The sequence below is a fragment of the Hyposmocoma kahamanoa genome, unplaced genomic scaffold, assembly GCF_003589595.1.
Source record: "Hyposmocoma kahamanoa isolate Upper Pololo Valley unplaced genomic scaffold, ASM358959v1 182, whole genome shotgun sequence".
Lineage (NCBI taxonomy): Eukaryota > Metazoa > Arthropoda > Insecta > Lepidoptera > Cosmopterigidae > Hyposmocoma > Hyposmocoma kahamanoa.
Window position 1 is genome coordinate 6,110,223 of NW_020653713.1, and position 10,577 is coordinate 6,120,799.

Here is a 10,577-nt window from a genome sequence, read left to right on the forward strand (position 1 = left end):
CACACACACACACACACACACACACACACACACACACACACACACACGTGCGAGTTTGTCAAACTTAGTTTATACGATATTAAAGTTTATATTTGCTTTCTTATATTCTTAAAATATCCTTTTAAAGGAACGTGTATAGCAAATAAAATGCTTTGTTTATAATATTTCTTCGTAACAAACTCCATAAACAAATTTATGTGTACACATAACCTTCCAATTTGAAAAGCTTTAGCAGCAACGAGGCAACCCTTTTCAATCCATTTAGCTCATTGTGTCTCATTGCTTCAATTTACCAAGGTTCTATCCTCCTTTCCAGACCACGCTAGATAGAACTCTGTAGACGCCAACGTAGTCTTCCAGCGTACTTAGACAAGGTTGTAGATTTCTAGCCGTAGTGTGTAAGATAGGACGTTGTGTTAATGAAAAGAAATGCACTTACTTATGGCTTCCTTTTGAGATTTTAATGCAATATTCTTGGGAGAATGTGCTCCACAATACTGGTGCATTTTCTTTCCTCTCCACTTTGCGGTTTCGTATCTTCAAGAGCTTATTTTCTTAATTATTTATTTGATTACTTTTAGACAAATTGATAAACAGGCAGTAGTACTTATAAGAATCCTATATTACGTTACATCATAATACTATTTGTTTCTATTCGTCACAATCCAACAAGTAAGCATTTCAACACAACAACACAGTTCAGAATAATTTACTTACTTGGCTAAAAAGTTCCTATTCAATCTCGCCGTGAAAAGGTCCGTGTGTTATTCATTTCGGAACAAAGTTAAAGAGACTTCCACTCGTTTGCTGACTATGGCTCTACCTGGAACTACTAACTATTATCCTTTATTGTTATCGAAGCGCAGCGTGTGAAGCGAACGAAGCTTTCTCAGCAACGGAATTACTCGGTCCTTCCTCAATATACATGAAACGAATTTTTAATTTCGATCTGTGACTTAAGACTCATGGAAAAGTGGCATATGTGGAAATCCGTCAAAAACGTTTATTTCTGAATTAAATACAGAAAAATATAACCCACATCCTCTCCAATTCTTGTAACTCTATCCACTAGTATTGTAGATAGAGTTACAAGAATTGGAGAGGATGTGGGTTGTATTTTTCTGTATCTAATGGAGCAATAAACATTTTTGACGTAACTCCACTTATACTGTTCTTCAATAAGGGCTGCGATATTGTGGTTTTATTCTGCTACAGTAACGTTACCTATTTATATAAATATATAAAGTTTGTAAGTGTATGAAATATGTAATATATAAGTTGTGATTATTTTTGTGACATCAATTAGTTGATGGTGCCCTATCTAATAATATTTCTTTTTACATTAAAGTTTAAGGGCGACCTTGATTTGTGTTTTTGGGCTCTCACGCTGAAGCACTTACTAGGTTTTGTTATGGGGCAGCCGCCGTGTTGAACTGTATAATAGTAAAATAGGAACTGGTTAATTTACATAAGACGGGACGCCTTGTCGAAACGAATGACCGTGGGCAAATGTGCTGGAAAGATAAAGAGCAGAAAAGAACTCGCTCTAAATCATCCTGTACCAAGGAGTGCACGGTCAATGTCATAAATTGTCGTTTATGAAGGTCACTTTTTCTTCAACGAAAATTTAATAGGAGTTATTATAAAGACTGCCGACGACAACGACGTCCGAGTACATACAACGCGTAGGTATATTATATAATAGCAGTAGAGCTTCTTGTGAAAGTGTTCATCCAGGAAAGTACTTTACCTTACCTATTTTTGCCGCCAAGCAGTAATGTCAGCATTACTGTGTTCCGCTTTTGAAGGGTAAAGGTGCTGGTGAAATTACAGGCACATGGGACTTGGCAACTTATGTCTCAGGGTGACATGCGCAGTGGCAGTGCCCCTCAGATATTTGCGATTTAAAGCTCTGCAATTGTTATGAACAGGCGTGTTGCTTACCATTAGGTACACGACTTGTTCGTCCCGTCACTTGATATTATCAAAAAAAACTATATCTTTAAGCTGCGACTGAATAGACATCTTCTTGGTGAGCTTTTTTATCGAGTCGAAGGATTTTTTTCTAAGTATTCAATCTTTGTATTAACAATTATAACAAACTAGTGAAGTAATTTCAAAAGAAATAATTGAATATCAATTCAATACAAATTTAAGACTATTTATTTCTAAAAAAAAGAAGTTTTAAATAAAAAATGCGCTGAACTGAAAAAATTCCTAGTAGTAGTTACGGCATTACTTAGGCGACTGACAATATGTAGGCAGGCAAAGTCAGGGGAAAAGTTATATATGGACAAATAAAAAGTTTGCACACAAGTTAGTTCTTCCCTGGCGTCACACCCGCATTATTAAGTTAGAGTATTGTGCTAACTTTCCACGTGGGAAACGTAAGATAGACAGAATTTTGTAAATGATTTGGTTTGTTTTCGCCTTCATTTGGCGGGTTTGGCCATAATTGCCAGGCTATGCAGCAGGGCTAGCGATCGCAATTTTGGATATAAGTATATTCGAGGATGCTGCTACGTATCCTCATAGCTTGCTGATCCCTTAATCGTCTTGTAAGACACCTGCAGAAAAAGCAGGGATGGCTCTAACTTCTCTACGCCGGAAACCACACGAACGAGCCGAAGACCAGAAGGCCGCTGAATGCAACAGCGCAAGAACGGTCGCTGACGATCTTTGGGGAAGGTTAAGTCCAGCAGTGGACGGCTGAAATAATGGTGATGATGATTTGGTTTGTTTTATCTTGAGAAATAATACTATTCCATACCATAAACGGTCAAAGTGGAAATGAAGTGCCCAAACTCGCCATTTTCAAGCTTAGCTAAAACAAGTCTAAATAGGACGATTCACACAATTCATAATTCTGCGTAAATAGTTTTTATGCACCACTATACCACACCGTTCAGAACTGAAACATACCACCACCGCCACAAACAAACTCCCTAACCAGGTTAAGCACACACACTCAACTCAATAATAACGCACACACTCAACATAGCCCCGCATTAGGGAAACCCTATGTCGCGGGTACCATGGACACACACATAGCCAACCACAAATTACACCCGAACTCACGAGAGAAATAAATGTAGGCCATACAAATATTCGTAGGCATGGTAACCATTCGGCCATGGAGGCAGTTATTTAAGCAATTACCAACATTTACCATTACAAACGATGAAAGAATAGTTTAATTGCAGTAGAGCTCCTTGTGAAAGAGTTCGTCCAGGGAAGTACTGCTACCTTACCTACTTCTGCCGCGAAGCAGTAACGTGAGCATTACTGCGTTCCGGTTATGAAGGGGAAAGGTGTTGGTGAAGTTACAGGCACAATAGGACTTCTCAATTTATGTCTCCGGGTGACGGGCGCAGTGGTGGTTTGTCGTGGACAGGCGTATCGCTTACCATGTAAAAAAGTTGTCAAAATGTGACTTAGAAAAGTTGATCATAAAGCCGAAGTTTATTACCAAGTCGCCATTAATATCATAGGTTCAACAGCAGCACGTGCGAAGTGAAGGCTTCTTATACCCCTAAAATGTCCCAAAGGTCATAATTCACGAGAACCCTTCCTATGACATATTCCCACAGAAGCCTTACCTTTGCACTAAAAGATAAGAAAATTATATTATGTTTTTCTTGCTTGGTCATACTAAGCACTTCTAGAACACTATTGAATACATAAAAAAAATCTATTGATACAGTTAGCCACAGGATTGAAAAATCTTGACGTACATACATATTTAAAGTAGTTTACGTATACAAAAAGTATTCCAAGAAAACCGTAACAAGTGTGCAGATTAAAACATGCATTGTTAAAAGTATTACGTCTGTACCGTTCATTTTCTGGAAAAGAATATGAAATTAGAGAAAGGAAAATATCTACCTCCCGGCAGTTTTAGAGATGTTATATATTTTTTTTTAAATTTAAGAATGACTCAAGTTTACAGCTTTGAAGTCTAACATGTAATTTAAATGAAAATCAATAAAATAATAACTATTTTATTTAGGCAATGAAATGTTCAAACAAACCAACGTTTCGGGGCCTTTACAGGGCCCATGGTCACGGTTGACTGAGGTAGTACAGTCATCAACCAGTTTTATTTTGTTACTATAGTTACAAAAGTTATAAATTAAGTACCTTATTTTTAATTTTACAAAGAAACAATTCTAATTCACGTTACATTAGGTTTTACAAATTCATATTGTTAAAATAAAATAATTTGTAAAACTTAATGTAGCGTAAATTGGAATGTTAGCTGTGTTCGTTACCATGGCCTCCTTAACGATGACAGAACCACATAATATGGAAGTCCTCGTCAAAATTAATAATATGAGCTCAAAACACAAAACAGCTGCTGTACACTGTTGAGGAATTCCTCTCTTTAGTCTGCCATTTTCACCGCCAGATCAGCTCTAGGTTACCACCATAACATTTTACTTTCACGGGAATTACATCTATGTGCCAAGTTTTAATGAAATCGATTAAAGGAAAGTGGTTGAAATTCATTAGACTGGATTCATCCCCTAATTTATCACCCTTAAAGGTAGAATATCTTCTTCAAATCAGGATGGGACTACTATAGAGGCACCCCCTTTTCAACAAAAAAAGAACCATCGAAATCTGTTCACAAATATCGGAGTAAATATACACAAAAAATACATTCGAATTGAGAACCTGCTATATTTTTGAAGTCGGTTAAATAGTAAAACGCTCGCTAAGTGTAATTGTTTTGAGTGTTTATTAATTTCGCACAGATGTTCGACATGATGCTACCATACCATTTTGTCGATGCAGTAGTCGATCAAAGTTGCTGTTTTCGCTAAAGGTTGTAATCATTTTGTCGATGGAGTATTCTGTCAAGGTTGCGGGCTTCCGGCAAATTCCATATTAATTTATCGATGAAAAGAATTAAATATGTAATGTGCGGTTGTAATTGTAATATGACAGTGTGAAGAATTCTGTGATCGTGAACGATGTGGTTTGAAAGAGGGCGTAGTGACAAAAATAGAAAAAGATATATTGAGGTGGTTTGAGCAAATGGAGCGAATGAACGAGACGTAGACGTGGAAGTCATCATTGGAAAAAGAGGCCCACGAAGAACATTCTTAGATTTTTTATTTATATTTATATATAGGTAATACTAAGTGACGTGACTAGAAAGTTGCAATGCCTCTCAAAGCTTTAAATCACAAAGATCCGAGGGGCACTGCAATTGTGCCGGACACCCTGAGACATAAGTAGACAAGTCCCATGTGCCTGTAATTTCACCAGCACCCTTACCCTTCGAAACCGGAATGCAATAATGTTCACTTTACTGCTTGACGGCAGACAAGGTAAGGTGGCAGTACTTCCCTGAGATGGAGGTCAAATGCGCACTTATAGAAAAAACTCTTTTATATCTACTGCTACTAAAATCAAGATCACATTGAGAGTGCTCTTAAAAAGGCCGGAGTGCTTACTGAGAAGAATAAAAGGGACTTTATGAAATGACCGATGTAAGTAACCTCTAACCCATCGAGTTTAAACCAGAAATAGAGACGAAATGTCATTTAATTTGTTTGAAAACTATTCTGCCAAATCATTACGGTGACAACTGCGCTCCGATTGGCCAGCCCGAATCCGAAACAGTTGACGGATGTCAACTTCAAATCGACCAATTTAACTTGATCTTTACTATAATGAACGAAAATTCAAATATTGCATATTTAATTACCGATGAAATGTCATTCCGTTTGTTTTGTAATTATATTTTTTGCTGTTTTTACCATACCACCGAATGTAACAACCCCAATGCTAGACATATTATATTTATTACAATAAATACGGAATATTTTTGGAATATATGGAGAGTACACTCTACGTACGTACTACTCACGTACGTTTCTGTCATATACTCCATGTTCTAACCTAACAAACACTAAGCCTCATAAACGAAATTTAAATTTATATAAATCTAACGTATGTGGACCACCCACAACATATTATGGCGCAGTATCGGTGGTTGTAGCAATCGTTGAGGGAAGCCCCTTCATTCGTCGTCTTCCGTGTGAAGTGATGATAATAATAATAAATAATAAATAACGCACACACTGAACATAGCCCCGCACTACGGAAACCCTGTGTCGCGGGTACCATGGACACACACATACACAATCACAAATTACACCCAAACTCACGAGAGAAATAAATGTAGGCCATACAAATACTTCTATCGGCCCGGGAATCGAACCTGGGATCTCTGCGTGGCAGTCTGGCATGGTAGCCGTTCGGCCACAGAGGCAGTCATGATAAAGGCAGATGCATCTATGGGCAGATGATGATAAAATCTGTGTGACAATATATTTTTCTTATAACAATATTATACATGTGATAAATCGTATTAACAAATTTAATAACGTTGGTTGTAATCACATAATAGCCCCAGTAAATTTCCGCCACACATTGTTTCCACTGAACCAATTTTCAATAGAATTCAGATATTAAACGAAGAAATCAATTTCTAACATCTATCTATTATTTGAATGCATTAAATCCAACAAAATGGGTGCATAAGACAGAGTTATAGAGTTGAAACGGATAATAAATCGGGTAAATTCCAGTTTAATCTAGAAATTTCCACCAATATCCGGTATTACCTGCGTCTATTCTTCGTCTCTTTAGATTGTTCTATTATTTTCGTAATATACGCATACTAGCCGATTCGCCTGGTTTTGCTATGCAAATCGCCTAAAAAATTAATTAACGATATAAAATTAGTTTACAAAAAAAACTAGACATCAGGTGCACGACTTGGTATCATAAACAAAAATTATAAAGGAGGACTTTTGACCGAAAGGTGTATATCGGCGATTTCAAAGCTGGTTGCATGAGACCAGATTGCTCACACGTCGGTGACAATTAGTAATTCGTCTAAATAGTTAGTTTTATATTATATTACATGTATGTTAGTCTTTAGGGTATGTATTTTATGACTCATTGTTGCCTGAAAACTAGATAAAAAATAAAAATTAATCGAACGTATCTACAAATTTTCATAAGTACGCACAAACCAACTGTCCTACAAATCACTGTAAGCTTTCGTAACAGCAAAATCCTATTCGTACAAAAGAGAATCGCCTAATAATTAATTGTATAACGGATAATGCAAGTACGAATTGTTCAACGGAACATTGGGATTTCTACGTTCAATTTTATCATGAGGTTATTACAAATGCATTTTATTATTACCATTAAATAATAGAAGACATTGTTAATTATCTATTTGTTGATTCGATGATTTTCATAATTCTAATTTATAGATTCGGCAGTATTCGATTTGATCCTATATTACTTCCTTCCTGTAGTGCATACACAAAACAGGTTTATTTGACTTGAAATTTTTTTTTTAGATTGTGATTTTTTTTTTGTATTTCTAGGTTCTTCATTGGGTCCGTTGTTATTTGTTAGGCACAGTCTTAATGGAAATAATCTAAACGCACCAACTTATCAAAAAGACGATCTTATCCATAGTGGACATTCAAACTCATTTATAAAGCTGTTCTGTCTTCCCGGAAGTCACCATAATATTATCAGTGCAGCGCAGACAATAACTACAGGTGAATGGATCTGTGCTGTTTGTTTTTCTCAAATCCCCTCTGGCACCAGCTCCCATGCTCGACATACACTCTCATCGTCTCATGTTCTACCACATTCCTTGTTTAGGTTATTTGCTATAACCAAATTAGATTATCATAGTAAAATAAAAATCATGACCCAGGAATTGGAATCGTCGAGCACGCATTTGCGTGGTTCTTAATTAAGAAGCAACCCTTTTCCTACTGGGCTACCACCGCTCTCATAGAACAAGTCTAAAAATTATTTAAAAATACAAAAACCCGACTGCAAAAGTATTTAGCTGGAAAGATGAAAAAAATATTCTCCCCTCACTATTTTGATTATTTTTTACACCCTGTGCCTATTTTATTTTACTTTCAATGTAGTTTTTTCGCAAATCTTAGAATAATAACATAATAACGCATAGAATGATAGTTTCATATCAAATGAACTGTCACAAGTGAGGCAAAAATCGAATTCATGTAGGCTAGTTTTAGTAGTAAGTTAATTTTCGGTTTTAGTGAATATTTACATAAAAATGCAAGTTGAAACGCGTTACTTCCTTGTGGAATGTGATGTTAGTATCTATTTTATGTTTGTCTGACGTATTTTTACACTCACATTTCGTCATTTTTAGCGAAAATTCTGGAGCTGTTCGCGGTGCAAGTTGACCTTGAGCACTGAAGACCCGCCCGCTCGTGTAGGCCCTTTTGGCGTGCCTCAATTTACCTCACTTAGCATGTGCGGGCTAGGTTTCAATGCGTTTTTATTCTAAGTCGCAAATGTATTAAAAAACGTCGTTTGATACACGTGCGGATTTGTCATTTTCACTTGTCTCGAGTCTTGAATAACCTCGAGACTCGTGAATAATGACTAACTTTCCGCAATTGTATCAAAAATAACCAATTTGATTAGTAAAATAAAACAGTATCTAACAAAACTCATTTTATTTCTTTGTCTTATAAAAATTCAGAGTACAATGGCAACTGTTGCCAGTATTCAGCCACATTCAAATTACTATTTTAGTGGCGCGACGCGCAGCGGTCTCGCGTAATACTCACCTCCGGTCATTGTTAATACTCAATCAGCCATCTTAGTGGAAAATATTTTGGTATTTTTAAATGTAACCCGTTGTTTTATACACTTATGCAATTTAAACAAATAAGATGTTTGTAAGTAAACATAACTTTTAATGACGAATGACTTACGTCACAAAACACATAAATATTAAATAAATATACAACCTCTTTAGTTCTATGTTTGTGACTTGAAACAGCATCAAATTGAAAAAAAAAATTAAAAATTAAAAAGCACTAGTGCGAAAAATCCAACTTTCCGTACGATTTATAGTACGAAAAATACCACGTTTTGAGCAACTGCGTTAAAAAAAAATTCACTCGAGCTGAGGTAACATCGTCTCTTAATAATTGACATCATAAAATCGAAGAAAGTAGACATAACTGGTCGTTGACTCTACCGTTTTGTCTGCCGTGACCATGGGACCTGTACAAAACCCAAAATGTTGGTTTGTTTCAAAAACATAAAATCGAAATGAGAACCTCCTTCTTTTTTGAAGTCAGTTAAAAATACTTACAATTCATTAGAAGAACTTAAGAAGTCGAACAAAAATAATATTCGGAGACTTGTGATGGAATATTTTGTGTGTTGGAAGACTTACAAACATAATATGAAAATTACACTTGGGCTTTGCTATTTACCTTCTTTAGTAAATACCAGGAATACGATCGCTGCAGAACGCAGCGCGTTATCTCTGTATGCTTTGTTACAGCTCAGAATACGGATAGTGCTGCATACAGATACAGGTATATATTTGTTTTGTTTTGTGCAACTATACCAGGGCGTCCCACGGGTATGGGACGCGGAGGGAAAGTACTTTAAATATCATTGTAAATAGGATATTTTACTTCGTGGAGACATTATTTTATTTTTTTTAAGTAATTACTTACTTGACTTGACTTGACTCCTGTAAACCTATATTCAACGAACTTGGTTTGTTACCCCTGCCTTTTTTTTGGATGCGGGGAATCCTCATGGATATTTCTCTGCTGCGGAGAGATTAAATAGTTTATGTCTGACTCCTACCGACTAAAACCCCACAGTTTTCCGTCCCTGCCCTTTTTGCGGAAAGCACCTGCACCAGCCGGAAAGTTAAGGACCTATGCACCCTAGCCATTCAGTTTTCAAAAACCGGACGGATAGCCAGTACAGTCCTGCTCCCAGCTCTGGGTTGGGCCAGTCGCTCCGTCCACTTTCTAAGCAGGGAGTGTCGCGCATGAAACTTCCACACCTGCTGTGGTGATAGAGGAACTAGAAGGACGAAAGGTATTCAATAAAAAAAAAGGAGAATGATGAAGTGCAGCAATAAGTTTATAACAAAAGAACCTGAGAGAGTTGTTATGTACCTACATCTCACCACTCAACTCACCTGAGGTGCGTGGTGTGGTGCAAATGAAAGTGTACTGTGTAGGTGAAGATAGGAGAAGCTCGAAGCCGGGTACACGAAGTTGCGGGCCTTCACCCTCTAAGGTTGGGACCGAGGGCGGAGGTGCAGAACCGGAGCGCAGCGGGTTCGGCACGGAGGCGGTGAGTGGAGAGGCTACACCGACAACGGCGGTAGTAAAGCAGTGGATTTTATCACTTTGTACTCGGCGGTGGAGTTCTACTTCGTCTTAAGCGTCCGCTTCAGTCACACCAGCCGCTCCAAACTTGCTTGGTGAAGGTCAGGTACACAGCCCAGGTAGGAGAAGCGCAAACGTGATAAGGAGGTTTAGCGTGAGGCAGTCGAGGAACTGATCATCAGGCAGATGCGTAAGCGCGGTAGGAGTAAGGCCAGGTGTAGGGCTTCGAAAAGGTAAGACATCGTGTAATTACTAGGTCTGGTGAAGACCAGATGCCTCCAAAATCAGTACAAGATTGACGAGCGTTTGGTAGAGCGAGAGATAGAATCAAAATTCGAATAG